The following is a 26,893-nucleotide window of genomic DNA, read 5'->3' on the forward strand; positions in this document are numbered from 1 at the left end:
ATGGAGTGACAAAACTGAGATATAAAGCGATCCTCAACAGCCAAAGTATTAGGCATGGGTTGTAGCTGGCTTACACACCTCTATGGAGTCCAGAGAGCACTTAACAATCTGCCCAGTGGGGTCCTGGGGGGGTGGACATCATACAAATGCCTGTTCTAAACACAAATGTATGTTCCAGATCTTGATGGTCCTGGCGTGGAGACGGCAGATAGACTCTTTGACATAAATGAATGTGTCACTGTCTTGCAGGACTTACAACATTTCCGTGTTGAGAAGGCATCTGCCAGTGCTGCCTCCTTGGGAATAAGGGATGTACCAGTAACATCTACTGCCTGGATTCCCAAACTTAGATAAAAAGATAGCCGTGAAAAAGGAGTTAAGTCCTTCTTATTGTGCACCGGTTCCAGTCCTGGGAATACACGATACCAGAACTGTCATTTTACCACTGGTGCCTGGTTCTAAAGAAAATTGCTTTGTCTCTATCGGCAATGTCAAGCTACACAATGCAGCTGATCCTGCACAGCAGACCAAAGGGACTATTGGGTAGTACCCAAATCCCTCTTACTACAGACCAGGATGTTCCTCTACAGGATTTCAACAACAACGCTGACTCCTCTCTGAGTTTGGGGAGGGTGGAAAATGAGCTTTCACTGGTTTCACTAACTTCTACTACTACAAATAACACCAATAATATTGATCGATTTTATTGAAATTCTACACAAACATATGTCATAGTCTATTATGAACCACCGAGGGAGACTTCTGGAAGTTCTCCTTTTCCAAACACAGCTCCAGTTTTTGCACGAACTGCTTCTGGATACTTTGCCGATATCAATGACACTTTCACTGACTCATCCGCCTCCACTGCAACAGAACTGTCAAGAGCACGTAAGCTAATAATTTGGCTTTAACTTAGCTTTTTCATTCTTCCATGGAACTATCTATATCTTTTCCTAACTGCACTTGCCTTTGTACTTTGGATTTGGTTTGTCAGTATTTTCTTTCTACTTATACATAGTCATTACTTTCCTGAACGCTCTATAGTTGAACTGGTGGATGATGTCTTAAAACCAAATTTTTCATCACACAAAGTCCACAGCGACTTATCCCTAGTGAACATTTCTGCCATACCAATTCCTGATGAGATTGTTTGGGATAAAGTATTAAGTAATATGTGTGGCCTGAGGGAGGTCATTCAAATTCCATATGTATTCACACTTTCTATGAACAATGTAATTACACCCGGAGTAGTTTCTGATGATTGGGATGTGAAAACAGTTGATTCCATGATGTCTGATTTACAGTATTGTACAGTATTTGAAAATAAAGATGTATATCAACCCAAAGAAAATTATGGAGGTATGTTCTGTTATAAGTATTATGGACATCATTTCATTCACAGAACAAGTACCCCAAAGAGTATTTTTAATTATACACAGTGGGAACACTCTCTGACTCCACCAGTGGGGAGTTCCAAAACCTATACTGAAAAGTTTGCATATTTTTCTGGGCACAATTTAAAAAATGCTGAGTTGTATTATTTCAAATTGCCAGTGATGGAAAGTCAACATATTTGATTGAAAGACACAAAATTTATTTATTCTGATTCCCTTGTTTCCTGGTTGGCTATAGAATGCCATGATTACTGGTTGAAGTCGATAGACTTGAAAAATGTGTGGGGAACTAAAAATTGGCAAATAAGGGGAAATTAAGTTTTATTTAGAGCATGCCTTATACCTGTTCAAATTATATTTGTAAATTAAACAGTACAACAGACAAGTTGTTTAGGATTAGCAAAAATTAAGGAATTGAATGCGCCCAGTATTCCTACACCTGCAAAACTTTACAAATGGCAATAATATATAACCACATCTGAAAATCAGCTCGATGAATGGGTCCAGAATGGGGAACAGGGTCAAGACTGATTTGCATATGGCTGGGTCTAAACAGGGGTGACGTGGCGATCAAAATAACGATGGATTAAACCCAGATCTGTGAATGGGGTGAGTGTTTGAAAAGTTTCAACACTCAGTCCATCATTTTATTTTGTTTTGTGATGTTGCTTTATGCGCCCTAAGTGGCAGTGGTATGTCCAGATGTGGGTCCCTTGCTCGCTGCGCCACTGGACTCAAACTAGCCTGGCTGATGAAGGGTGAAACCCTGAAACCAGTCCCAGGATGCTTGTTTCCTGTCCAGGGAGGACCTGGCCTAGCAGTTCGGGTTGGACTGTTTCCATGGGGAACAGGGTCAAGACTGATTTGCATATGGCTGGGTCTTAACTGGGGTGACGTGGCGAGCCAAGTAACGATGGATTAAACCCAGATCTGTGACTGGGGGTGAGTGTTTGAAAAGTTTCAACACTCCGTCCATCATTTTATTTTGTTTTGTGATGTTGCTTTGTGCGCCCTAAGTGGCAGGGGTAAGCCCAGACGTGGGTCCCTTGCTCACTGCGCCACTCGATTCAAGCTAGCCTGGCTGATGAAGGGTGAAACCCTGAAACCGGTCACAGGGTGCTTGTTTCCTTTCCAGGGAGGACCTGGCCTAGCAGTTCGGGCTGGACTGTTTCCATGGGGAGCAGGGTCAAGACTGATTTGCATATGGCTGGGTCTAAACTGGGGTGACGTGGCGAGCAAAGTAATGATGGATTAAACCCAGATCTGTGACTGGGGGTGAGTGTTTGAAAAGTTTCAACACTCCGTCAATAATTTTATTTTGTTTTGTGATGTTGCTTTGTGCGCCCTAAGTGGCAGGGGTAAGCCCAGACGTGGGTCCCTTGCTCGCTGCGCCACTGGATTCGAGCTAGCCTGGCTGATGAAGGGTGAAACCCTGAAACCGGTCCCAGGATGCTTGTTTCCTGTCCAAGGAGGACCTGGCCTAGCAGTTCGGGCTGGACTGTTTCCATGGGGAACAGGGTCAAGACTGATTTGCATATAGCTGGGTCTAAACTGGGGTGACGTGGCGAGCAAAATAACAATGTATTAAACCCAGATCTGTGACTGTGGGTGAGTGTTTGAAAAGTTTCAACACTCCGTCCATCATTTTATTTTATTTTGTTTCCAGAATGGAACATTTAACACATCACTTTCACATCCAGGTGGGTGGTTATTGTCGCCAGTAAACACCAATGGGCGGCGTATACGTTTTGTAAACTCCATGGGGGTTTTAGAACAAATAGGCCGGACCCTTGCAGAACACTTAAGTATGGTAACAGCATATAGTGTAGGAAAATTATGCCAGCAATGGTTGAAAATGTCCTCACTTTGTGCTGTTAAAGAACACCTGAGTCTCCTGTCCAATGAAACAGATTTACAGGATTTCCTGTTAGGCCCCAAAAGACAACACAGAAAACGCTTCTTATATACAGTATAAAATGAAAGTTGGAAACTTTCCCAACAAGAAGCGGCTGCCCGGTTGAGGCAAATAGATCAGGAAAATTTACAGAAAGCATTAGCCGTTGTAGAAAATGGGTTTAACAACTTGTTTGACCGGATATACACTTTAAATAACATTGTATCCTCTGCAATAGATATAGTACAGAGTGACATGCCATCTTTACACCATGGACCGAGTCAGCTAAGGTCCATTATGCAGTTAGGATGGACACAACAAACACTGAAAGCGGGTCGCGTTCCCTGGCAACACGTTAGCGCAAGGGACATTTTTTCAACATTTAATTTAATGTGACAACAACAAATAATGGCTAAAAAGGAAGTGGCTTATGTGATGCTAAACATAGAGAAATTAGAAAAGTTGCCTTTTACTGTGGCTGAAATACCATCTTCTGAATGGCTAATACATGGGGTTATAAATCTGCCTATTTTAACACTTCAATTCACATCCTGTATGAAACGCATTCCAGTAGGCAGATATGAAAGGCTGGGAGATAGTTATATACACAAGGTGTGGGAGCTTCCCTTTTCATACATGTTTTTCAATGGCATGAAAGAGGTCTTTCTTAGCGATAGCGAATGTGAGACTTATGTGAGCCATTAGATGGTTTGTAAACAGCTGTCCTTGCCTGGGCATGTAATGCCTCGGCAGCAAATTTGGCTTGTTATCTGAAGGGAATTCCAGTAGCCTTGATTAGACATGCATTCCAGGTGCTCTCAAATGGTAGAAATGTGCTCCTGAACAGTGAGAGCTGTTGTGGAATGCAAGCAAGAAGTGCTTATGTCGTTTTGGTCTCCCAAATTGTTGCATGTTGTGGGAATGCCCTCTTTCCCCTACGCAACAGAAAGGAGTAGCAGACATTTGGCCTCATATTGCTACTTCTGAAGTGAATTTTGACAAGTTGAGCAGACTCAAGGCTGTATTATTTCAAAAACATGTGGCACTTACATCGGCACGTGAGACCTATGCACTTTAGGGTGCGAGGTCATCGGCAGAGATTCAGTCCCTTTTAAACACAGATTTTCCAGGACACTTTGGTAAACTTGTCGGATGAATATTCAACACGTCCAGTACTACTACAATCGCATATTTCTTTTAGGCTGTTGGTTCTGGTTTGGTTCACACCTTCTCCTCTGTATTAGGCTTAATACCTTCAACCATACATTCAATATTTTCGAGTATTTTCGGGGGATTTCCGATTACTTTGGCTGTAACAGGTGGCATTTTGTTGTTGGTATTTGTTCTGTGCAATGGCTATCCCTTCATAGCAAGGAGGACTGAAAGTGCTTCCACCAGTGCAACTGTGTCATGAAGGCATGATGCAGTATTTTGGAGCACCACTCCTGGAACAACTGAAGTGCCACTGGTCCTTGTCATTCCGACCAGTGTTGGATTGTGTGTGGCCCGTGTTTTGATGCCTTTGGTGCCTTTTTGAATATGCACTGTCAGTATGTCTTTCTGCACGGCGCTTACTTTCATTGGACCATAATCTGTTGATGTTCTCGATGAGGGCTTACTATCAGACATGTGCGTTGAGGGTGTTTTTGCTACAGGAAGCCATCTATGGTTTACCCTTTGTGGATCCTGCCACTCTTAACTCAACATTGGGCACAACACAAATGCTGCTGTCTCAGCTGAAGCTCAGGCTTTGGAACACAAGTGCTCTATGGTTTTCCTTGGGAACAATTTGGATATTTTACCGCCTGCCGAAGTAGAACATTTCCTGGCTTCAATTGTGTGGGATATAATTGATGATTTTCAAAATTACGCTGAACTTTAAATTTGGCTTTTTTTAGAGTCACCATTGAATTTTAAATTGTCATTTTATTCCTGCTCAGGTGTCTTTTAACTTGTCACTATTGACATTTCTGTTTATATGCTTTTATTGATAGGGTTTTATTAGGCTTCATTTTATTTTAAGCTTTTAAACCACCTTTGAACTGGCAAGAGGAGGGTGTTGTATAGCTATTTTAGTCATATTTTAGACACATTGATTTAGCTAACTAGGCCTGCTGTTGTGCACTTTAGCCCAGTTACATTTTATTCAGCATTGCTTTATTTTTCTAGCAATAGCTACATTTGCGGTGTTGTTTTATTTCTCTCTATCTAGTTGTTCCTTCTCCTAGGAAAGCATTACTTTCTCAGTAGGACATTCATTTCACTTTGTGTTTTCTTCAATGCTACAATCAGATAGGGTTGCCAGCAAAAGTGGTACGCTGTGCCTCCAACATTCAGAGAAACACACACACTCATACGTGGGGACCATTTCTCAGAATATCAACTGTTTTATTATAAAAACACTCCTTTGTCCCATACACGTTAGAGGGAGATTCCAGCCAGATGACCATGACTGCATGCTGATTGCTGATTGCCTCACTACAGCTGCTTGCTTAGACTACCGAACCCCTGGCCTACATGGGGATGGTGTCTTTCTAGACAACAGGCTTCCTCACTCAGGTATGAGGGATGATCCTTTCCCAGGGGGAAACCTGGAGGGTGGATTAGGTTTATTATGCTGTGCGCAAACATAGCGTAGGTAGGAGAACTATATATCACTCCTAGTGACAGTATGGTGGGACTGTTTTTGTGTTTCCCTCTCCTTGTCACAATCTTGCTTTTACTGTGTTTTATCATCCTAGTTATTGCAATACATGCTGTTTTATCTAAGATGCAGTTACTCTCATTGAACTATATTCTGCCTCTGTTTGTCCTTGTCTGTGTGAGACTAGTGTAACTAAGAGAAATGGATGAGATCAGATTGACCATGACTCCCTTGAGGAGTCTTTCATGTCATGCACCCGGTTGCCACAATCATCCCTACTCTTTGGTGGAGATGAGGCACTGCTAGTTAGCCGGAAAACCCAGATGAGGCCAACAGACATCACCTGGTGTGGAATTCTACTAAGTACCCCAAAATCTGTGCAATTCTGCCACCCGAATCCAGTAGCCTCATTAGGATAATGAGAACCTACGTGACAATACTCTAGGCCAGTGGTTCCCAACCTTTTGATGTCTGTGGACCCCCACTTTAACATTAATGGAACCAAGGGACCCCCACTGAATCATCATTGGAATCTGGGGACCTCCGCCTGAGTCATTACTGGAACCTGGGGACCTGATTTTTCAATATTTGTTAATATGTTTTAATTTTCTAGGCTCTCGTGGACCCCCTGAAAAGGCTTTGCGGACCCCCAGGGGTCCCCGGACAACAGGTTGGGAACCACTGCTCTAGGCTAAGAGGATAGGTGAAGCAAAGTTCTACAAACACATAGATGTCTAGAAGTGTAAAAAGTAGAGAGAAGTTATTTGTTCTTACAAATGCCTTATGAGCATCATGTGGCCCTACATGTGACCATGAATGCCAAAGAGAGGATGTGATGGAAGACTAAGGTCAAGAAGACTGAGGAATCATAAGGTACCATAAGGGGGAGAAAGAGAAATCTGGAGACTGATGGCAATACCTTGCACTTTTCTTCAAGGAATCTGATCAGCGACCACAGCAGGATGGGATTATGGGGTTGTGGTAACTCAAATCATGCAATGGTTGGGAGTGCAAGCAGGCAACAGAAACCATGGAAGGCATCTAGAATACGAAAGGAGTGCTGAAACATGTGGCCATTAAACATGGAAGTGAACAATAAATTTAACAGTTTTTATAAACTGAACAGGATTGAATGGGTGAACAATGAGGTAAAAGTACAGCGTTTCATCTTTGTTCTAAATGAATTGAATAAAACTACACTTTTTTGGGATGTTGCCAAACATATGAGACTAATCGGAGTATCAAAAGAGTTGACTGTAGGAAGAGTAAGAATATAGGAGGCTGAAAAATATCTGATAATGTTTTTTCTGGGTGGCACAAAAATCTTCAAGGTTCGTAAACTGGCACCTTTCCTTTTTTACATTTAAGTAAAGTAGCACAGGGTCTATTGATGTAGGTGAGGGTAAATTAAAGAGAAAGGTCTGACAACCCACACTTCATCAGACCCAGACTTATCTTCATATAATAAATAATACCACAGCCAGCTCTGTGAAAACAAACAGTGAATGATCCATTCTAGATCACTTTTCAATTGGAGGGATACATACCTGTAATAAGGAGTCTTGCTTAACTTCTGTGTATAACAACTAAATTCAGTACACTAAAGGAAACTATAGTTTCCTCTAGTACTACGACATCCAGATCAGTTTTCCTGGTCCAGCTTGTTGACATGGTATATTTTAAAATGACCAGCTAAGTTTCTATCATTAGACATGTTCTTGAGGTTCAGAACTTAAGAATTAGCTGCCTCAGGACAGGGACGCACAATCAAGTTGTAACAAGCATTGGCAATGGCAATAAGTCTGGCTTTACAAGAATTTTGTATGGCACTGTAAAACATTGCAAGTATATAGAATGGGAATAAATATGTATTTGTGAGGAAGCAAAGAACTTTAGAATAATATTGGTGCAGGTTAAAAGGTGAATTGACAGTTTCACTTTCAAACCTGACTAAAACTAAAAATCCATGAAGGTTAATGATTGCTCTCCTCTCATTTATGATCCTCACAGAGAAAACATAAATGACCTTGGTATCTAAAGACATTTTTAATAGCATTACAATATCATGTGTGCACCCCTAAAAGTTCAATCTCAGGCTGCTGGATAAATAAAAAAATGATAACAGCTGTGTGGAGGGCAGGTACTTTTTTATGAAAGCACATAACTTCTGCCCAATCAAAACATGTACTCCTGCTGCCAACATGTGGGTGGAGCTAAAACCCCTCTCTAGTAATGCTCATATGATAGTCTAACGAAAGTTGAGCTATTAAACTAGTCAAAAGAAATTGCTGCTTTCCTGTAGAGGTGGAGTAAAGCATCCTAACAACTATACGCTGGCGCTCATTGCAGACCAATCAAAATACATCTCTAAACATTAAACTCTTCTTAATCTGTACTTTATCCATATGATACTGTTGCGTTGCCTCTCATTGTACCAATGATGCTGCTGGATTTGAGCGGCAGCATCACCTGAATTGTGGGGAACTAAGTCCAATCCCACACCATGTGACAACTGTTGGCCTAATCCATTTCCAGCCAGCTAGCAGTGCCTCATCTCTGCCCAAGAGCAGGGATGATTTGAGGCAACCGTGCGCATGGCATTGTGACTTCTCAGGGAGATCGTGGTGGATCAGATCTCATCCTTTTCTCTCAGTTAAATAAGTGTAACACATGCAAAGACAGAGGCAGGAAATGGTTTAATAGGACTTATTGAATCAGCTGTGTCTTAGATAAACTAACATGAAATGTAATAATTAGAATGATGAAACATACTAGAAGCAAAATGATGACAAGAAAAGTGAACACAGGAAAGGTTCCACCGTACTGTCTCTATGCACAATATGTGTAATTCCTAGCTAAACTATGCTAGAGCACAGCAGGGTAAGCCCTTATCCGCACATCAGAATTCCCCACTGGGAAGACATCATCTCCCATACCTGAGAATGACAGTAGTGGAGAAGCCTGTTATCTACAGAAATGCCCTACCCATGTGAGACAGGGAATCAGTGGTCTCAACGAGCCGCTGTAATGAAAATCAGACAGCATGCAGTCGTGGTCATCTGGTTGGAACCTCCCTCTAATGTGCATTGGACAGGGAAATGTTTTTATAATAAAACAACTGCTGTTCTGAGACAGTGTCCGCACATAAAAATATGTGTGTTTCTGTGAATGTTAGAGACATAGGCCATCATTATAATAATGGCAGTAATGACCGCCTACTGCCACAGCGACGGCCGCCAAAGAAACGTCGCTGCGGCTACCAGCCACCCGCCGTATTATGACCACAGCTGGATTTCAGCCAGAAGGATGGCGGGAATCTGGCTGTGGTCATGGTGGCGGATGGAGGTAAGGCTGGAGAGTGAAGTCTCCAGCACAAAGGTCGTTACCACCATGGCACTCGGTATGGTACATTGGCGGTTTGGCTTTGGACAAACTGCCAATGTCATAATGTGGCAGGATGTAGAGTCATAATGACCTCCATAGTGCACCACTTGTGCTGACAATCCTATCAAAGCAAAGTGAAAGAATCTTGTGCTAAGAAATGTAATGCTTTCCTAGAAGAAAGGGCAACAAGATAAAGGAAAATAAAACACCACCACAAATGTGGCCAATACTAAAAGAATAAAATTAAATAAAATTAAACATTACATGGCTAAAGGGTGCACAAACAGCAGGCCTAATTTTTAAAATAACACACTCACAGACATCACAAAAAGGGCTCTACAAAAAAATAGATGCTCACTCGCTGTTGCTCTTATGCCTCATCTCCATTCTCTTCCTACTTCCCACTTCATGGTATGCCTACTTAACTTTGTCTATTGGTCTAATTACACTCCTGTTAGTTTCTTAACTTCTTTTGACCTTTTGGTACTTCCTTCCACAGGACCTGCAGTCCCTTGACTGAACCTTCCTGCACTTGAGTCCAGGTTGCCATGTGACATGCGGAGAAGTTTTTACTCATTGAACTTGAAGCGCTTTACTTATACCACTAGGAATCACTTTTACTTGTCTTGCCTGAAGTGCTACGCTCATTATGCTAAGGGGGCGCCTTACTTATGTGGCCTGAATCACTTTGATTGTTGTGCCAAGAGTCTTTGATTCCTGTGGATTGAAGCTCTTTGATTGTCTTGCCAAGAGCGCTTTACATCTGTGGACTGAAGCGTTTTAATTGCCGTGCCTAGAGCGCTTTACATCTGTGGACTGAAGCGCTTGAATTGCCGAGCCTAGAGCGCTTTACATCTGTGAACTGAAGCACTTAAATTGTCGTGCAAAAAGCGCTTTACACCTGTGCTCTGAAACGCCTTTGATCGTCGCGCCAAGTCCGCTGTACTTTGGAAACTGAAAACGCTTTGCTTGTTGTGCTAAGGGGCGCTTTACTTCTGGAAATACTGACTTCCTCCAAAATTGAAGTCATCTAGGGCTTACCGCTATGAGTACGACCTACTCGTTTTTGAATTCACCATGGAAACAAGGATACTTCGATTGGATGCCAGTCTGCCATGCAGGAACTCTTCTCTTCTTCAGAGAATCCCCCACGAGGTCTGACTGCATCGAAGTCTTCAAAATAGTGAGCAACGCACTTGGGTGTGGGTGGGCTTTATAGGCCTGCCACACCCCAAGATGGCTGCTGCCTCTAAAAAAATGGGAATTGCAGTCCCTTCATGGAATAGCACTCATAAGTGCATCTTGTCCACCAATGTCCTGAACCTGCAGCTCTATGAGCTTTGCCACAGGGCAGACGACGCTGATGGCCACCTTTGGAGCAAGAGGGGATGACAAGTGGTGCGCAGAAAGTGCTTCAGAGCCGCGCAGCGGAGTTTCGGGTGGGACCTGGATCGCGCATGGCCTTATTCCTGACACATATAATTAAATTAATCTATATTTTTTTAAACAAAAGTTACATATATTTTTTAATTAAAACAAAGTTATTTATTTAATATTATATAATTTTAAAACATTACATTTTTATATTAAAAAATAACATTATTTACAATGAGATCCTATTGTAAATCACTGCTTTCGTTATATTCTAAGGGAGGGTTTTCATACCCAGTGATTGATCATATGTACTGTTGTAGTTACTCCAGGTCTGAAATGGAGTTCATTTACATCTGCTTTGGGTTCTTTTTGGCTGTAGTAAGTATAGAAGTTTAGTTGTGAATAGCAATACATTTACCCATTTGTAGTTAGGTGTTTGTCCCTCCCTCTACCTTCTTTAACCCTAACTTAACCATTACTTATCCCTCTTAAACATCTCTCATTTATAGTAAGTGTTCATCATTTTCTGGCCATCTCCCCCCAACATTCCAAAATGTAGGAAAGTTCTATGAAGATCTCTGACTAAGAAAATAGGAGAGGAGGAGGAGGCTGAATCCTCCATACTTAGGTTTATGAACAGCATTTTGTAGTATATGAGTAGTAATATTATAGCACTAATAAATAATCCACAAAATGGAGTCTGTGAATCGGTCAGTGTCTTGGTTCCTAGCATGCGCTGGCCATCAAACACTGAGCAGTGACTGGCTCACCATATTTAGGGCAAGGGTGGTTCCTCCTTAGGGGCTTTGGTGTGTTGCACTGCTGTTTTTGTCACCCTCTCTAGCCCCCAGAGTTCCTATTTCCCCCCATATTACATGTAAATAAATAAATACATTTATATTTTTTGAAGGGTGTAGCATTGTTTTTTCAGTCATAAGCAAGGTCATTATTAATCATCATTAATAATATTTCATTAATATAAGTAATACATTTAATTTTAAACGGGAGAGCTTTGTTAATGCATTTCATTAGGTAGAAGTGCATTTCTTCCCTTTTATGCACATTTTGTTGAGAGAGTATTCGTTAGAAATCCAAAATCATTTCTATATGCACTGTTGCCTAGTCCTAATTACACTTTAACATTAATTTCATACCTCTAACATGTGCTTAAATTCAATCAACACTTAAGTAGAACTCTGAAACACTAGCAAATGCATATTCAAATTGTGTGTCAGTGCAGCTTCTACGTTTAATTGTTAATACTATGATTAACATAAGACGTAAACTGTCATATACTGATGACCTTTATGACATGAGGGGCTTTACTAAAAATCAGGCTACGTCAGTCCCCCCTTTGACTACTAAGTCATCATAAATTACTCCCACTCTCATTTTCAATTAGATAGCCCAAAACTTCATAAGTTCATTTCAGGTAAGATCTTCTGAAATCCTCCAACTGCTTGACTTGACTGTAATACAGGCTTCTCTTATCCTCCATTTCTATTTCTTCCTTTTGCAGTCGACTCTTTTTTTCTCCTTCAGTATCTTGTGTAAATATTCAACTGCAACTAGTGCACCTAGAACCACTATTGATAGGGGTTTCAAAACAGTTCCCACAATACCTCCTCTCAGCAATGGCTGTAAAACCATTTCCTATAGTCTCCTGTGCACCCCTTGCTGTCAGTTCTTTCGGGTCTTGTTTTTAGTCAGTCATGTTTGAAACGTACTTTCGTATCTCCTTACTGTTGTCAGGTAAGTATGTACAACTTCTTTGCACACTGTGCCTTCCTTCACGAGAAATATGCCTAAAGCAAGACGACTTTGCAAAACCACTGATTCCATAGCTACCATTTCTGTGTCCATTAACAATATGGCACCTGAGGTGTCTGTAGATAACTTATCTACTATTGTTGACAACTTTCTAATTTTGATATCATTCAAGATCACACCAGCGGATAAAATTATGGCACTAAAAATATTGTCTGTAATCTCTGAAGTATTTGCTCCTCTTTTGACTCTGGAGTTTGATTTCTCACTCCAAACTGAATCATTAAGATGTTTCACATGAAAAATCTTTGTAAAACTAGTCCTAAGTAACATGTACCATACCAGCCTTTCAGCAGCTTGTAATTGGCATTTTGCTCACATATGAAATAAACACCTAGCATGGTGGGATCTTGACCATTCAGCATAAAGGTCCAAGCACTTTTAAAAAAAATATGTGTCTACACTCACTAGTACCTACACAATGTGCATCAGTCTTTGATTTAGCCTATGTACACATTGCTTTCCTACATGTTGCCAGTCAATAGCCAGGAATCCTTGATTTCCAGCCACTGAGTGTGTTGCATCTCTCTCCCAATTCTGCAAAACTATTCCTTTTCAATTCTGGCTTTCATTGCGCTCCTTCTTTCCTGAACTTGCCCAATGAATTACTTCTCTGCAAGACTAAGAATACAAGTTAAATTATTCTTGTGTGCATATACTGTTCCAAATGTCAATGGAGGTTCAAAGAAACCTCCCACATAGTCAATGTTTTTCGTCTTTGTAATGCTACTTAAATGTTTCATAATGGGAAAAACTGAAAACACCAAATAATAATTTGAATACAAATACTGATATATACTCTTGCTAATAAATCAATGTTAATAACGGACTACAGGAACTTCCATAGGTTAGAGGTTAACTTTGATATGCAATTCCTTGACTAAGTGATGAAGAGAGCTATGTACACACATAGCAGTCTCTAAGCTCCATTGTCTCAACATACTCATTCAACATATTATAATACACATTTGATGATACATCACATTTAGAACTATCAGTGTGTAAATACTTCTCATCTGTGTGAAATTAATTTTGATCTGCAAGGGGATTTACTAATACTAACCATTAACTATGGGTGCAAACTGATCTGACTCATTTGCTATAGCAAACTCGAACCTGTAAACAATAATATGATCATGATAACTGTCACTACTGCTAGACCTATACATATATATTTACACTTACTACTTCTATTGCGATTTGACTCAGTGAGTTCTCTAATTCCACACCAAAACGTCTGAATTCAAAATAAAAAAAGAAAGCAGCTTTTGTTTATCACTGTCTCTGTTGAGTCTTTTTATCTGTGAGCAAAGCAATACAAAATACAATTATTTAGAAAAGTTTCTTGATCTTCTAGAATGTTCATCAAGAGTTTTCTCTACTTGCAAATGCTCAATAGCTTCTACTAAAAGTTCAAATGTTTCTAATAAAGGCACAGTTTACAATCACTGATAATCACTTCCAAAACGTAATGACGGGCAATGAGATTTCAGAGTTCAGTTCCAAAGCAATTTCAATCTCAAAAATATTGAGCTGAGCTGAATTCGACTTGTTAGCCCAAAATGTAACAAAATCCTGATCCCAGTTATCAACTGAGTCCATTCAGGTGCTAAGTACTTTCTGCTTGGCACTCTTTTTTTTAGCTTCTGCTTACCTGACTCTCAACATCACTTTCACTTTAACTAGCCTCTTCAGTTTCTTCAGCAGTAGTTGATGACACTTGTACAGCAGGCACAGTTTTCTCCTTAGGTCATTTGTCTCCTACCACAACTCTTTTGTATAGCACAATTGATCCTTCATCAGCATCTGAGCTTGCATGAGTTAACTATCTCTGCCTCAACACTTCTGCAGCATCCATTGTTGTCACTGTTGTTGATTTGCTCACAAATTCATCAGACCGAGACTGTTCTGCAGCCACTTGTCCAGCCCCAACAGTTTGGCTAACCTGACGCCTCACACTCACTGTAACAGACCCCTAGAACAGCATCTGGAGCTTTGTGAGTGTCACTCACGTGCTCCCAGTTCGGGAGACCAGCACAATTCACAGCTGTTGTTGTCATGAGGACCACTAACTAGGGAGGGGCCTGTAACAGGGTCGGCGCAACCCTGATCTGCAATGATACTCCGGGACAGGTAGAACGGTGCCCCGGGGGCACCTTCAAACACCCGGAAGTGCTGTCGCAGGATGTCAACCCGGACATCTGGGTTAAAAGGACTGAACGTGAGGAAGATGGCGCATTCCAGGGAGCAGAGGAGGAGAAAGCCGATGACGGACGGAGCACAACAGCGGCATGCCAAACTGCAACAAAGCAGAAACATCGCCGTCTACGACGATACCTAGGAAGGCACCACCACAGAGGGACCAGACGGGCGCCAGAGCCAGCCACATCCCTGAAGGGACATGGCTCACGCAGGTACATGCCTGCCTTCTAAATCCATCGGGATACTGGTGGTAGAGGGGTTATTTAACTCAAACAATCTCTGGGAGGGACAGAGTTGTTTCTTTACGACGGTGCAGACACTTGGGCTCCACAAAAGACTAGTGAACATTCTGGTGAACGAAAGTAAAATTCTAGACCGAATATAGTTACTTTCACTTGTTCTAACCGTGCACAAGAATGTTTTTTTTTTTCTATGATTGTCAAGTGCACCCTTTTTTGTGCTGGGCTCTATTTTGCACTTGTTTGGTTTATTCCCGCACTCCCTACCCCTTTAGGACATATATAGAGAGAGCAAACAAAAGCTCACTTACCTTTATTTCCGGTTTCTCTCGTTCTTTCCCTTTGCTCCCTCGACAGTGAGGTCCTTCTCCGAAAGACCCCCCTAAAAGGAATAGAGAAGAGAAGAGGAACATTACTCAACCATGGGGAAGAGGAAACCAGAAGAGAGAAGGAAAGGAGAAGAAGAGAGAAAACAGACATATAGACTGAGCACATTTGACTGTCCTGACAATTCATAAAGAATAAACACTATATAGTAACCAACGCGTGTAGTCGTCTTCCATTACCGGGTAGTAGGAACCCCTACAGGGCCTTTCCAACTCGACTTCAAGCATGTCTTCCTTGCATGCTTCTTGAGAATAACCTGTTCACCGGGACACAGATCATGACACAGTTCCTGCTGTGGCTGTATAGTAGCCTCTCCAGCTTGATGAGACAAAGAACGCACCATGCCAGCTAGTCCTTTGCAATAATCCAGAACAAGACATCTTTAATGTTCACAAGTGTATTTTCAGGCACTGCTGGCAATCTGATAGTGCCCCATGATGATTTCATGAGGAGACAATTCTGTCTTCCTGTCAGGGGTGCTGCACACACTCGTCAAAACAAGAGACAATGTATCTGGCCATTTCAGTGTTACAAAGTCAGGACTTCAGTGTTTCATTTATCTGTTTGACCAGACCTGAAGCTTCTGGATGATAACTGTGGTGCAGTCTTTGCTCAACTTGTAATGCTGCACACAACTGTTTTAGGATCTCACTGTTAAAATGAGTTCCTCAGTCTGATTCTAGAGAAGTCGGGAATCTGAACCTAGGTATAAACTCTCAGTAACAGCTTTGCTACTGTGAGACTATAATTTCTCCTAGTGGGGTAGGGTTCAACCCAGGGTGAGAAAATACATACAATTACTAAAACATATCTCAGTCCATTACACACTAGCAGCTCAATAAAATCCAGCTGCATTCAATTAAAAGGTCTTCCTGATCTACCTATGTGACTCAGTGTAACTGTGTGTTTCCCTACATTCATTTGTTGACACATGATGCATGGGTGACATGTGGCTTCAGCAATCACTCTAAACCTAGGATTAAACCATGTTTGTTTCAAGATTCTGATCATTGCATTTCTACCTATATGTGCCTTTCCATGTTAGTGTCTTGCCATTCGGGGCAGAAAGCTATTTGGCAACATTACTCTTCCATCACTTGAAACCCAAACATCATCTTCATTCCTTTTGACACATCCTGCTGTGATCCAACTTCGCTGTTCTTCTTCTGTCACTTCTTCCTGCAATCTTTTCACTTCCTCCCATGTGTCAACAGCAGTCATCAAGACATTTTGGCTTTTCTCATCCTGTATTTCACTGTTCCACTCTCCACTAAAGGAGGTACAACTCAGAGCTCAAAACTTAGCAACTTCACCCGCATAGATTTTAGCCAGGTTAACATAATCATTTCATTTCCTATGGGCTTGGAATTTCACAATGGCAATTGTTGCTGGCAATTGAAATGCATTCAACAAATGATACATTTTGTCACCATTTCGGATTGGAGAACCAGAAGAGGCCATAAAACTTCTTTGAGACCATAACTGTCCAAAATCATGAACAACACCATACGCATATTGGCTATCAGTGAAAATGTTCACTTTATGCTATTCAGAAACGCAGCACGCTCTGGTAAGAGCAACTAATTTGACTACTTCGCCTAAAAAGACTCCTCGAAGCCAGGAGGCTTATATCACTCCTGAGACTGTGCAAACTGCATAACCTGATCTCAGGGTCCATCGTTATCTCTCAAACAGGAGCCATCAATGAACATGACACAATCATTTTCATCTACAGGAACATCTTGAATATCAGGTCTTGGTTTGATGCACAATTCAGTCACATCGAGACAGTCATGTTCAACCTCTTCTTCATGGTCACTTGCATTTTCAACAGGAATGGGCATCAAAGTTGGGGGTTTAAAACTCCACCTCTTGTTACTCACATTCAACGAGGCAAGGATATTTTGCTAAAAATGGGTTAAAAAAGCACTTGTTAGATATTGGGTTTTTGTATGGATTTAAAAAATCCCTCCTGAGTGGGGAATAAAAAAACGTTCAGTGGATGTCCTGCCACAATGCTTTCATACTGTTCTATGCTAACATTGAGGGCTGCCACAGGTTTTATACAACCAGGCAACACTGCAGCTGCAGTATCAAGTGCAGCAGAAAAATAAGCCACAGGCTTGTTTACATTTCCATGCAACTGTGTCAAAACTGAGAGCTCACATACATCTCTCTCGCAACAAAACATAGAAAAACATTTGTTATAGTCAGGCATTCCCAGAGCTGGGGCTTGGCATAGGCTCTCTCTCAGTTCAGTGAAGGCACTTAAGCAGTTTTCAGTACTTGGTCAGTCACATCTTTATGTGTTAGCCTCTGTAAGTTCTTGGCCAAAAGGGAATAGTTTGGAATCCACTGATGACAGTAGCCAACCATTACCAAAAATATTCAGACTTCTTTCTGTGTTACTGAAAGATGTGTTTTCTTGATTGCTGAGATTATTTCTTGTGAGACTTTCCTCACACCTTTCTCAATGTGGTGACCCAAATACGAGACTTCTTTCTTGCAATACTGTATTTTTACAGTGGAAACGTTATGGCCATTTTCTGCTAAATGATTTAGAAGGGCAATGGTATTTCTTCTGCATGCTTCTCTGGTATTTGACTCAACCAATAGGTTGACAATATACTGCACTAAGACTGAATGATAGGACATTTTAAAGGATTCCAGATTCTTTTTCAAGATCTGATTGAAAATGGATGGTGACTCCATATACCCCTGAGGAGTTCTGCACCATGCCAAAAAACGACTGCTGAATTTAAATGTGAATAAGTACTGGCTTTCCTCATGTAATGGAACAGAATAGAATGCCTGTCAAAGATCAATCACTATAAACCACTTAGCTTCACAGGAAATTCGGAATACAATCACTGCATGATTTGGTACAATGGCACAATATGAAACAACAATATTTTTCAATTTTCTCAAATCTTAAACTAAGCGATAGTTCCATTGCGCTTCCACAATCCTAAAATGGGACAGTTACATGGATTTCCCATGATAACATTTAAGATACCCTGCTCAAACAATTAATCAAAGGAGTGAGCCCAGCAATTGTATCTGGGAACATATTATATGCATTTGGTTTCACTGTCAATTTAATGGCTCAACACTTTTAGTGAGCCCTATTTCCTTTCCTGAAAATTCCCAAACTTCAGGTGTCACAGTTTCTTTTAAATCTTCAGGCAAATGTATATATATGTCATTATGTGATACTTGAATACTACTGTTCAATTTTACATGCACATCTCCATTTGTCTGAATCGCTATTCCTTCAGGTGTGTGTAGGAGGCTGGCCTGACTTGTAGTGGGTACCAGAGGTACTTACACCTTGTGCCAGGTCTAGTTATCCCTCATTAGTGTAGAAGAGGTGTTTCTACCAGCTTAGACTGATAGAAGGTAGCTATGGCAAATCAACTTAGGCTGAACTAGGAGACATGTAAAGCTCCTAGTATACCACTGTTGTCATATGCACAATTTCATAAGAAAACACAATACACTTAGGGGGTCATTCTGACCCTGGCGGTAAAATCCGCCAGGGCCAACGACGGCGGGAGCACCGCCAACAGGCTGGCGGTGCTCCCATGGGCATTCTGACCGCGGCGGTACAGCTGCGGTCAGAAACGGAAAACCGGCGGTGTACCGCCGGTTTCCCGCTGCCCTGGGGAATCCTCCATGGCGGAGCAGCTTGCTGCGCCGCCATGGGGATTCCGACCCCCATACCGCCATCCTGTTCCTGGCGGTTTTGGCCGCCAGGAACAGGATGGAGGTAAGGGGTGTCGTGGGGCCCCTGGGGGCCCCTGCAGTGCCCATGCCTATGGCATGGGCACTGCAGGGGCTCCCATAACAGGGCCCCACAAAGATTTTCAGTGTCTGCCATGCAGACACTGAAAATCGCGACGGTGCAACTGCACCCGTCGCACCCCTTCCACTCCGCCGGCTCCATTTGGAGCCGGCATCCTCATGGAAGGGGGTTTCCCGCTGGGCTGGCGGGCGGCCTTCTGGCGGTCGCCCGCCAGCCCAGCGGGAAACCCAGAATACCCGCGGAGGTCTTTTGACCGCGCAGCGGTATTCTGGCGGTTCCAGCCAGGCCGGCGGCTTCCGCCACCGGCCGGGGTCAAAATGACCCCCTTAGTTACTTATTTTTATGGCAATATGCCAAAAGTATCTTAGTGAGTACCCTCAGTAAGAAGGTAAGTATTATACACAAGTTATATATACACAAACCAAAATTAGGTAAGTAATAGCAAGAAAAGTAATGCAAACAGTGTAGAATTACAATAGGTTGCAATAGGAGCACATAGGTATAGGGGCAACACAAACCATATACCCCAAAAGTGGAATGTGAACCACGAATGGACCCCAGACCTATGTGAGCTTGTAGAGAGTCACTGGGACTGTGAGAAAACAGTGAGGGTTAGAAAAATACCCCACCCCAAGACCCTGAAAAGTAGGAGTAAAGTGCACCTACTACCCCCAGAGAGCACAGAAGTCGTGATAGGGGGATTCTGCAGGAAGAACACACATCAGCAGTGCACTGACAACGGATTTCCGGACCTGAGTACCTGTAAGACAAGGGGACCAAGTCCAATAGTCGCGACAGTGTCAAGAGGGGGCAGGAGCCCAGGAAACCCCAACTGAAGGTGCAAGGAAGCTGCCACTGGTTGGAAGAAGCTTGGAGTTCCACAAGAAAGAAGAAAACTAGGAACTTCTCCTTTGGAAAACGGATGACCCACGTCGCGATGAAGCTTGCAGAGGTGTTCCCATGCAGAAAGACTGCAAACAAGCCTTGCTAGCTGCAAGGGTTGTGGTGGAGGTTTTTGGGTGCTGCAGGGGCCCAGGAGGAACCAGGATATCCCCACTTGGAAGAAGAGATAGAGAGGGCACTCAGCAACTCAGAGAGCCCTCACACAAGCAGGCAGCACCCGCAGAAGTACCCCAACGGGCACTTGCAAGTAAAGTAAACCGGAGTCCACGCGAAGTTACAAAAGGGAGTCCCACGACGCCGGAGGACAACTCAGAAGGTTGTGCACGGCAGGACGGAGTGCTGGGGACCCAGGCTTGGCTATGCACGAAGGAAATCCTGGAAGAGTGCACAGGAGCCGGAGCAGCTGCAAATCACAAGGTGCACAGCTTTGCAGTCTAGTGAGGGGAGGCAAGGACTTACCTCCACCAAACTTGGACTGAAGAGTCACTTGACTGTGGGAGTCACTTGGACAGAGTTGCTGTGTTCCAGGGACCACGTTCGTCAGGATGAGAGGGGACCCAGAGGACCAGTGATGCAGTCTTTTGGTGCCCGCGTTAGCAGGGGGAAGATTCCGTCGACCCACAGGAGATTACTTTGGAGCTTCTGGGGCAGGATGAAGGCAGGCTACCCTCAGAGCATGCACCACTTGGAAACAGTCAAGAAAGCCAGCAGGATTAGGCGCTACAATGTTGCTGGTAGTCGTCTTGCTACTTTGTTGCAGTTTTGCAGGCGTCCTGGAGCAGTCAGCGGTCGATCCTTTGGTAGAAGGTGAAGAGGGAGATGCAGAGGAACTCTGGTGAGCTCTTGCATTCGTTATCTAAAGAATTTCCCAAAGCAGAGACCCTAAATAGCCAGAAAAGGAGGTTTGGCTACCAAGGAAGGAGGATTGGCTACCAAGAGAGGTAAGAGCCTATCAGAAGGAGCCTCTGACGTCACCTGCTGGCACTGGCCACTCAGAGCAGTCCAGTGTGCCCCCAACACCTCTGTTTCCAAGATGGCAGAGGTCTGGGACACACTGGAGGAGCTCTGGGCACCTCCCCTAGGAGGTACTGGCCAGGGGAGTGGTCACTCCCCTTTCCTTTGACCAGTTTCACACTAAAGCAGGGCTGGGGGATCCCTGAACCGGTATAGACTGGCTTATGCAGAGATGGGCACCATCTGTGCCCATCAAAGCATTTCCAGAGGCTGGGGGAGGCTACTCCTCCCCAGCCCTTCACACCTATTTCCAAAGGGAGAGGGTGTAGCACCCTCTCACAGAGGAAATCCTTTGTTCTGCCTTCCTGGACCAGGGCTGCCTGGACCCCAGGAGGGCAGAAACCTGTCTGACGGGTTGGCAGCAGCAGCAGCTGCAGTGGAGACCACGGAAAGGCAGTTTGGCAGTACCCGGGTTCTGTGCTAGAGACCCGGGGGATCATGGAATTGTCCCCCCAACACCAGAATGGTATTGGGGTGATAATTCCATGATCTTAGACATTTTTCATGGCCATGTTCGGAGTTACCATTGTGACGCTATACGTAGGTAGTGACCTATGTATAGTGCACACGTGTAATGGTGTCCCCGCACTCACAAAGTCCGGGGAATTTGCCCTGATCTATGTGGGGGCACCTTGGCTAGTGCCAGGGTGCCCACACACTAAGTAACTTTGCACCCAACCTTCACCAGGTGAAGGTTAGACATATAGGTGACTTATAAGTTACTTATGTGCAGTGGTAAATGGCTGTGAAATAACGTGGACGTTATTTCACGCAGGCTGCAGTGGCAGGCCTGTGTAAGAATTGTCAGAGCTCCCTATGGGTGGCAAAAGAAATGCTGCAGCCCATAGGGATCTCCTGGAACCCCAATACCCTGGGTACCTCAGTACCATTTACAAGGGAATTATAAGGGTGTACCAGTATGCCAATGTAAATTGGTAGATTTAGTCACTAGCCTGTTAGTGACAAATTTGGAAAGCAGAGAGAGCATAACCACTGAGGTTCTGGTTAGCAGAGCCTCAGTGAGACAGTTAGGCACCACACAGGGAACACAAATAGGCCAAAAACGTATGAGCACTGGGGTCCTGGCTCGCAGGATCCCAGTGACACATAACAAACACACTGACAACATAGGGTTTTCACTATGAGCACTGGGCCCTGGCTAGCAGGATCCCAGTGAGACAGTGAAAACACCCTGATATATACTCACAAACAGGCCAAACGTGGGGGTAACAAGGCTAGAAAGAGGCTACCTTCCTACAGTGTGCAACTGAAGGAAGAATTCCGCTAACACAACAGATCACATCCCAGAAGACTTACAGGACTTGCATCGCAGACCTCAAATTGGTGCTCATCTTCGAATGAACCTATTTCAACAGGGACATACTCTGTTACAGGATTTGTCAATTGCAATTGCTTATTGGCAACCCCTACAACCTAGATTCCATTTCCTGAAAGAGACACATTTTGTACTTTAGCTGTTCTCACAGTGGAACATGTAGCTCCAGTATCAACCAAGAAGGACACATCATGATCTGTAACTTTTGCCTTTACTTAGGGTCCACGTTGATCTACTTTTAAGGATGCACCTAGCGTGCATTTCTCATCATCAGAACTATCACTATGAAAAGTTTTGGCAAATTCCTCATCACTCAAATTCACTTTTGCATAATCACCTGCTGCTGTATCATCAACTGTCCTGGGGATACATGTACATTGTGAATTCAGGGTCTTTGAACTCTATGAATTTGAACCTGATTGTTCCCTTGAGTCTGAGCAACTCCAGCATTCTGCACTTGAACGTGCACATTATTATATGGACATTCCGTCACCAATGACCATAGCCTCAGCACAAGTGACACGGATTAGTCTTCTTCAAAGACCGGACATCAGGAACACCTCTACACTGATCCATCTGAACACTACATCCTCTACCTCTAGACTGGACAATTTTTCTCTCTTGCTGTGGTACTCCTTACTTTGCACTAGTGTTCACCATCATTTGTGGATTCTGATTTGCTTTCTGTGCAGCTTTCAATAGAAAAAACATGAATTTTATATCAACTTTTTCTGTTTCAACTGTATCTCATCACTACAATACTTCGCATAATGTAGAATGTCATCAATCGGTTCATTCTGCCAACAAATCAATTGCTGCTGAATCATCTTGCTTATGTCTGGCTTCTATGGTCTCAGTACCACTGTGATGCTGGAAAGCTTGCAAAAATCTCTTGTAGTTAACATGAATCTATTATTTTGTCCCCTGGACTGTTCTGTCTATTTTCTGCCAATCAATATGTTTTGCAGACGCTTTATTTTTCAAAAACTCAGTCACCTTGTGATACTTTTCTTTACCTCTTTGGAAGGTGCACCTGTTACTGGATCTCTTGGGGGTTCACATTCAGGCCAATCAACATGCACTTTGCATGCAGTTCACAAATCATTAGGAACCACTATGTAAAACAATGTATTCAAATCTTCCGACATGCATTTTGAAAGTTTCAGAAATCTCCCTGTCTGCTTGTACCAGTCCATAGGCTTTTCTCTCAATCTCAGGCAATCCTTGGTAAAAGAAAGTTTATCACTGCTACTTCAAGGTAGGTGAGCATAATCTCCCCCTGGTATTTCTCTCATGGGCATCATATTCACATCGTCCTCAGCTTGATTTGCACCTGCCGGAGGTACATTTAACTTTGCCTTCTTCTGATCTCTTTTCTTGGCCCATCTGCTTTCCCACTTATCTAAGGCTCTCCATGTCTGTATATAGATAATCAATTCCTTATTGTGCAATTTCATTCCAGGCGATCTCATATTAGCTATGTCTTTTGAACTGAACTCTAATCTGTAACTTCTCTTCAAGGGTTTTGATTTTTCTAAATCCACGTCATAATTCTCAGCTAATTCAGATAATCTCTCATAAACCTGTCATGCAGGTTGAGTAACATCTTTGCTCATGAGCCGTAGTTGAGCTATGTCCAACATTCCCAGGATCAAGTCATTCAATTCAAATTTATACTGAGCATGTTAACTGATCTGTCTCGCTCTGGTGTCTGTTCTGTTCTGGCATTACAAGTTGTCAATCCTGCTGCACCTTGTGGACTCAAACTATTTAACCAATTTATCAATTGCTGTGCTGTAAAACCTTGTAAACTAATATTGTTTTTCTGGAATACTTCTTGCAGGATACTGCAATGTACATTTGGAGTATGATATGGTCTGAGCATAGAAGGCAGTAGGGTTACCTGAGGAAATCTCGCATCAAGGATTGGTCCTGCCTAATTTAACATCTGGTTAGGTTCTGCAATTTGTATAAGGGTCAAAGGTGGAACAAAACAAGCTGTTCTCTCCAGCTCTGAATTGTTTGAATACACTGATCTCTGCATACCAATTGCTGATATCCCAGCAGATGTAACTGGTATTTCAGTCAGGAAATTTATCGAATGAACATTACTTCAAATACTACCTGAAGCGTACAAAGGAACAACTTGACCTATAGTCACAGGGACAGTTAATGCATCGGTACCCATAAGATTTGTCTGATTTTGAGGAATTAGCAATCCTGCACTCCGTCCTGTTACGAGAGTGCTGAAACTTTGTCCTGTTTGACTTGGGGTAACATTTGGCACTGTTTGAACTCAACTAAACATTGGTACTGACTGGTGCAGGGTGCAATTTTGAACTGCTGATTCACATAAGCTATCTGCACCATTTGACTCATATTGGGACATGGGACAAATTGATTCACAACTGGACTTGGAATGGACTGAACTGTGTTAACAGTCAAAACTGGTGGATAAACCACAGAAACTTGTGTCTCTGAATTTACAGATGTAACTAGAACAATCTGATTTGGGTCTGTACAACTGGAGCAGTTGGCACATTTGGGTTGTATTCTGTACTGCTTCACCTCTCATTCCTGTCTCTATTGAATGATATGGTGGTGGACAATTCATCAATAACTGATTTATATGATCATCATCTGAATCACTGTCACATGTTACTTTTTAGTCTCGGCTTCTGCTGTTGGTTCTGCTTTTTCTGCTTTCTTTTGAGTCTAAGGTTCTGTACTCCCATCACCTTCCTCTGCAATAGCTGGAAACATTCTGACTCCATTTAATATATCTGCTTTCCACATTTTCTGTTCTGGATCCCATCTAGCTTCCGAAAGTGTCTCAATTACTTTCTGCATTCTATCCTCATATTTAGCTGACATTCTTTCACAGGCAACAAGTTGCCAAATACTGAGGGCTTCAAATTGTGCGGGTCTTGGAGGCGGTCTCATTTCATACATTGTTCACCTCAAATTGTCTAAAATTCTCAAAGTAAATGTTCTGTATTGGGGAAAAACTAAAGCACCTTCTTTCTCAGTGATTTTGCACCATTGTTCAATCCAAGCATGGCTTCACACTAACCGACCTATACCAGCGTTGTACAATATGGCGTCATACTCATTTCTTTCAAGAGCTGCAGTTGCTTCGCAATTGTCTCTCACACTATCGCTCACTCACACCTAATGAAAAATATTGGGAGCAAAAACCAACAACCTGTCTGCACATTATGGGTTGGAAGTCAAACACTTCAAAGCTGTATGGGCTTACACTTCTCCAACTGTAGCTTTCATAGTTACATGAGTGAAACTTGGCAAGCAATTCTCACTCTGTTTGATATAGCTCTTCCATAGGCCCCTAGGATTCATGAAATACGAACCAACAACTCACACTTATTCAAGTAAAACTATTGGCTCTGTGAACAACGTCTCATGACAAGTACCTCACTGCAGACAATAAATTAACCAGTTATCTTCTACACCTGTATGTTATCCCAGGATTGTGGGCCACAATGGACCCGTCAACAACAACAAGAACTGCAGACATTTTTGAGCAAAAAGTGCCACAATAACTATGAGTAGGACGACTGTTCAGAACACTTCCCCAAATCACACTTCACCACAATCTTCAAGCCAAAGCAACACAAGTGCAAGACCCTATTTATACTCATGCTCCTGTCACTTGTACGCACAATGCAGAAACTTCATATATCTTCACACCGAACCAAGGGACACGTTTTGGAATGGACAATCTTTAGACTGGGCAATCACATGGGATCAATCCTATTTCCCTAACACTAAACAGAAATGGTTCTCCCCTCCCCCTCTTTTGAGACAAAACCATAATTCTGCTACCATAACTGTTGTATCATTTTCATCCTTCGCAGGAATCAATGCTCAGCAAGGAGTGTGGTAGAACCATTAACAAATATCAATCCAACTCCAATAATTTAAACACCATGACCAATGTGGCCATGGAAGGAAAACTCCAATCAGGAATACAGTTAATGATGTATTACAAACACAAGCTCAAAGTCATGTACACAATGTGCAAAACCAAGTTATAAAGATACATAATCACCAAGGGTTGCCCAAGGCATCTTAAGTTCAGACAAACTAACATTAATAAAACTAAACCTCCAAGAAGAAGAATGCAAATCATCAACAAGAATATCTGAGTTGCAGAGATGATAAGTTCCTCAGAGTTAACAATCTTCAATCAAATCGAATTAACAGAGTCAATAATCTTTAACTGGGCACAGGTCAACCCTACAACTGACCAAATCTGGGAAATACATGTGTGGGGAGAAACACATGTGGGCAAAAAGACAAAAAGCACAAAGAGGATGAAAATAATTTCAAAAAAGATAATCTCAGACTGCACATCACTAAGCTAGGCAAAGATAAGTAAAAAGGGAAAGCGTCAGCATATCGGAAGCTCGGTCAAGAGTCAGCTGAAAGGGAAAATAAAAGATTTCTAAATCTTAAAAAGGTATGTGAAA

This window comes from Pleurodeles waltl, chromosome 10 (assembly GCF_031143425.1).
Source record: "Pleurodeles waltl isolate 20211129_DDA chromosome 10, aPleWal1.hap1.20221129, whole genome shotgun sequence".
NCBI lineage: Eukaryota > Metazoa > Chordata > Amphibia > Caudata > Salamandridae > Pleurodeles > Pleurodeles waltl.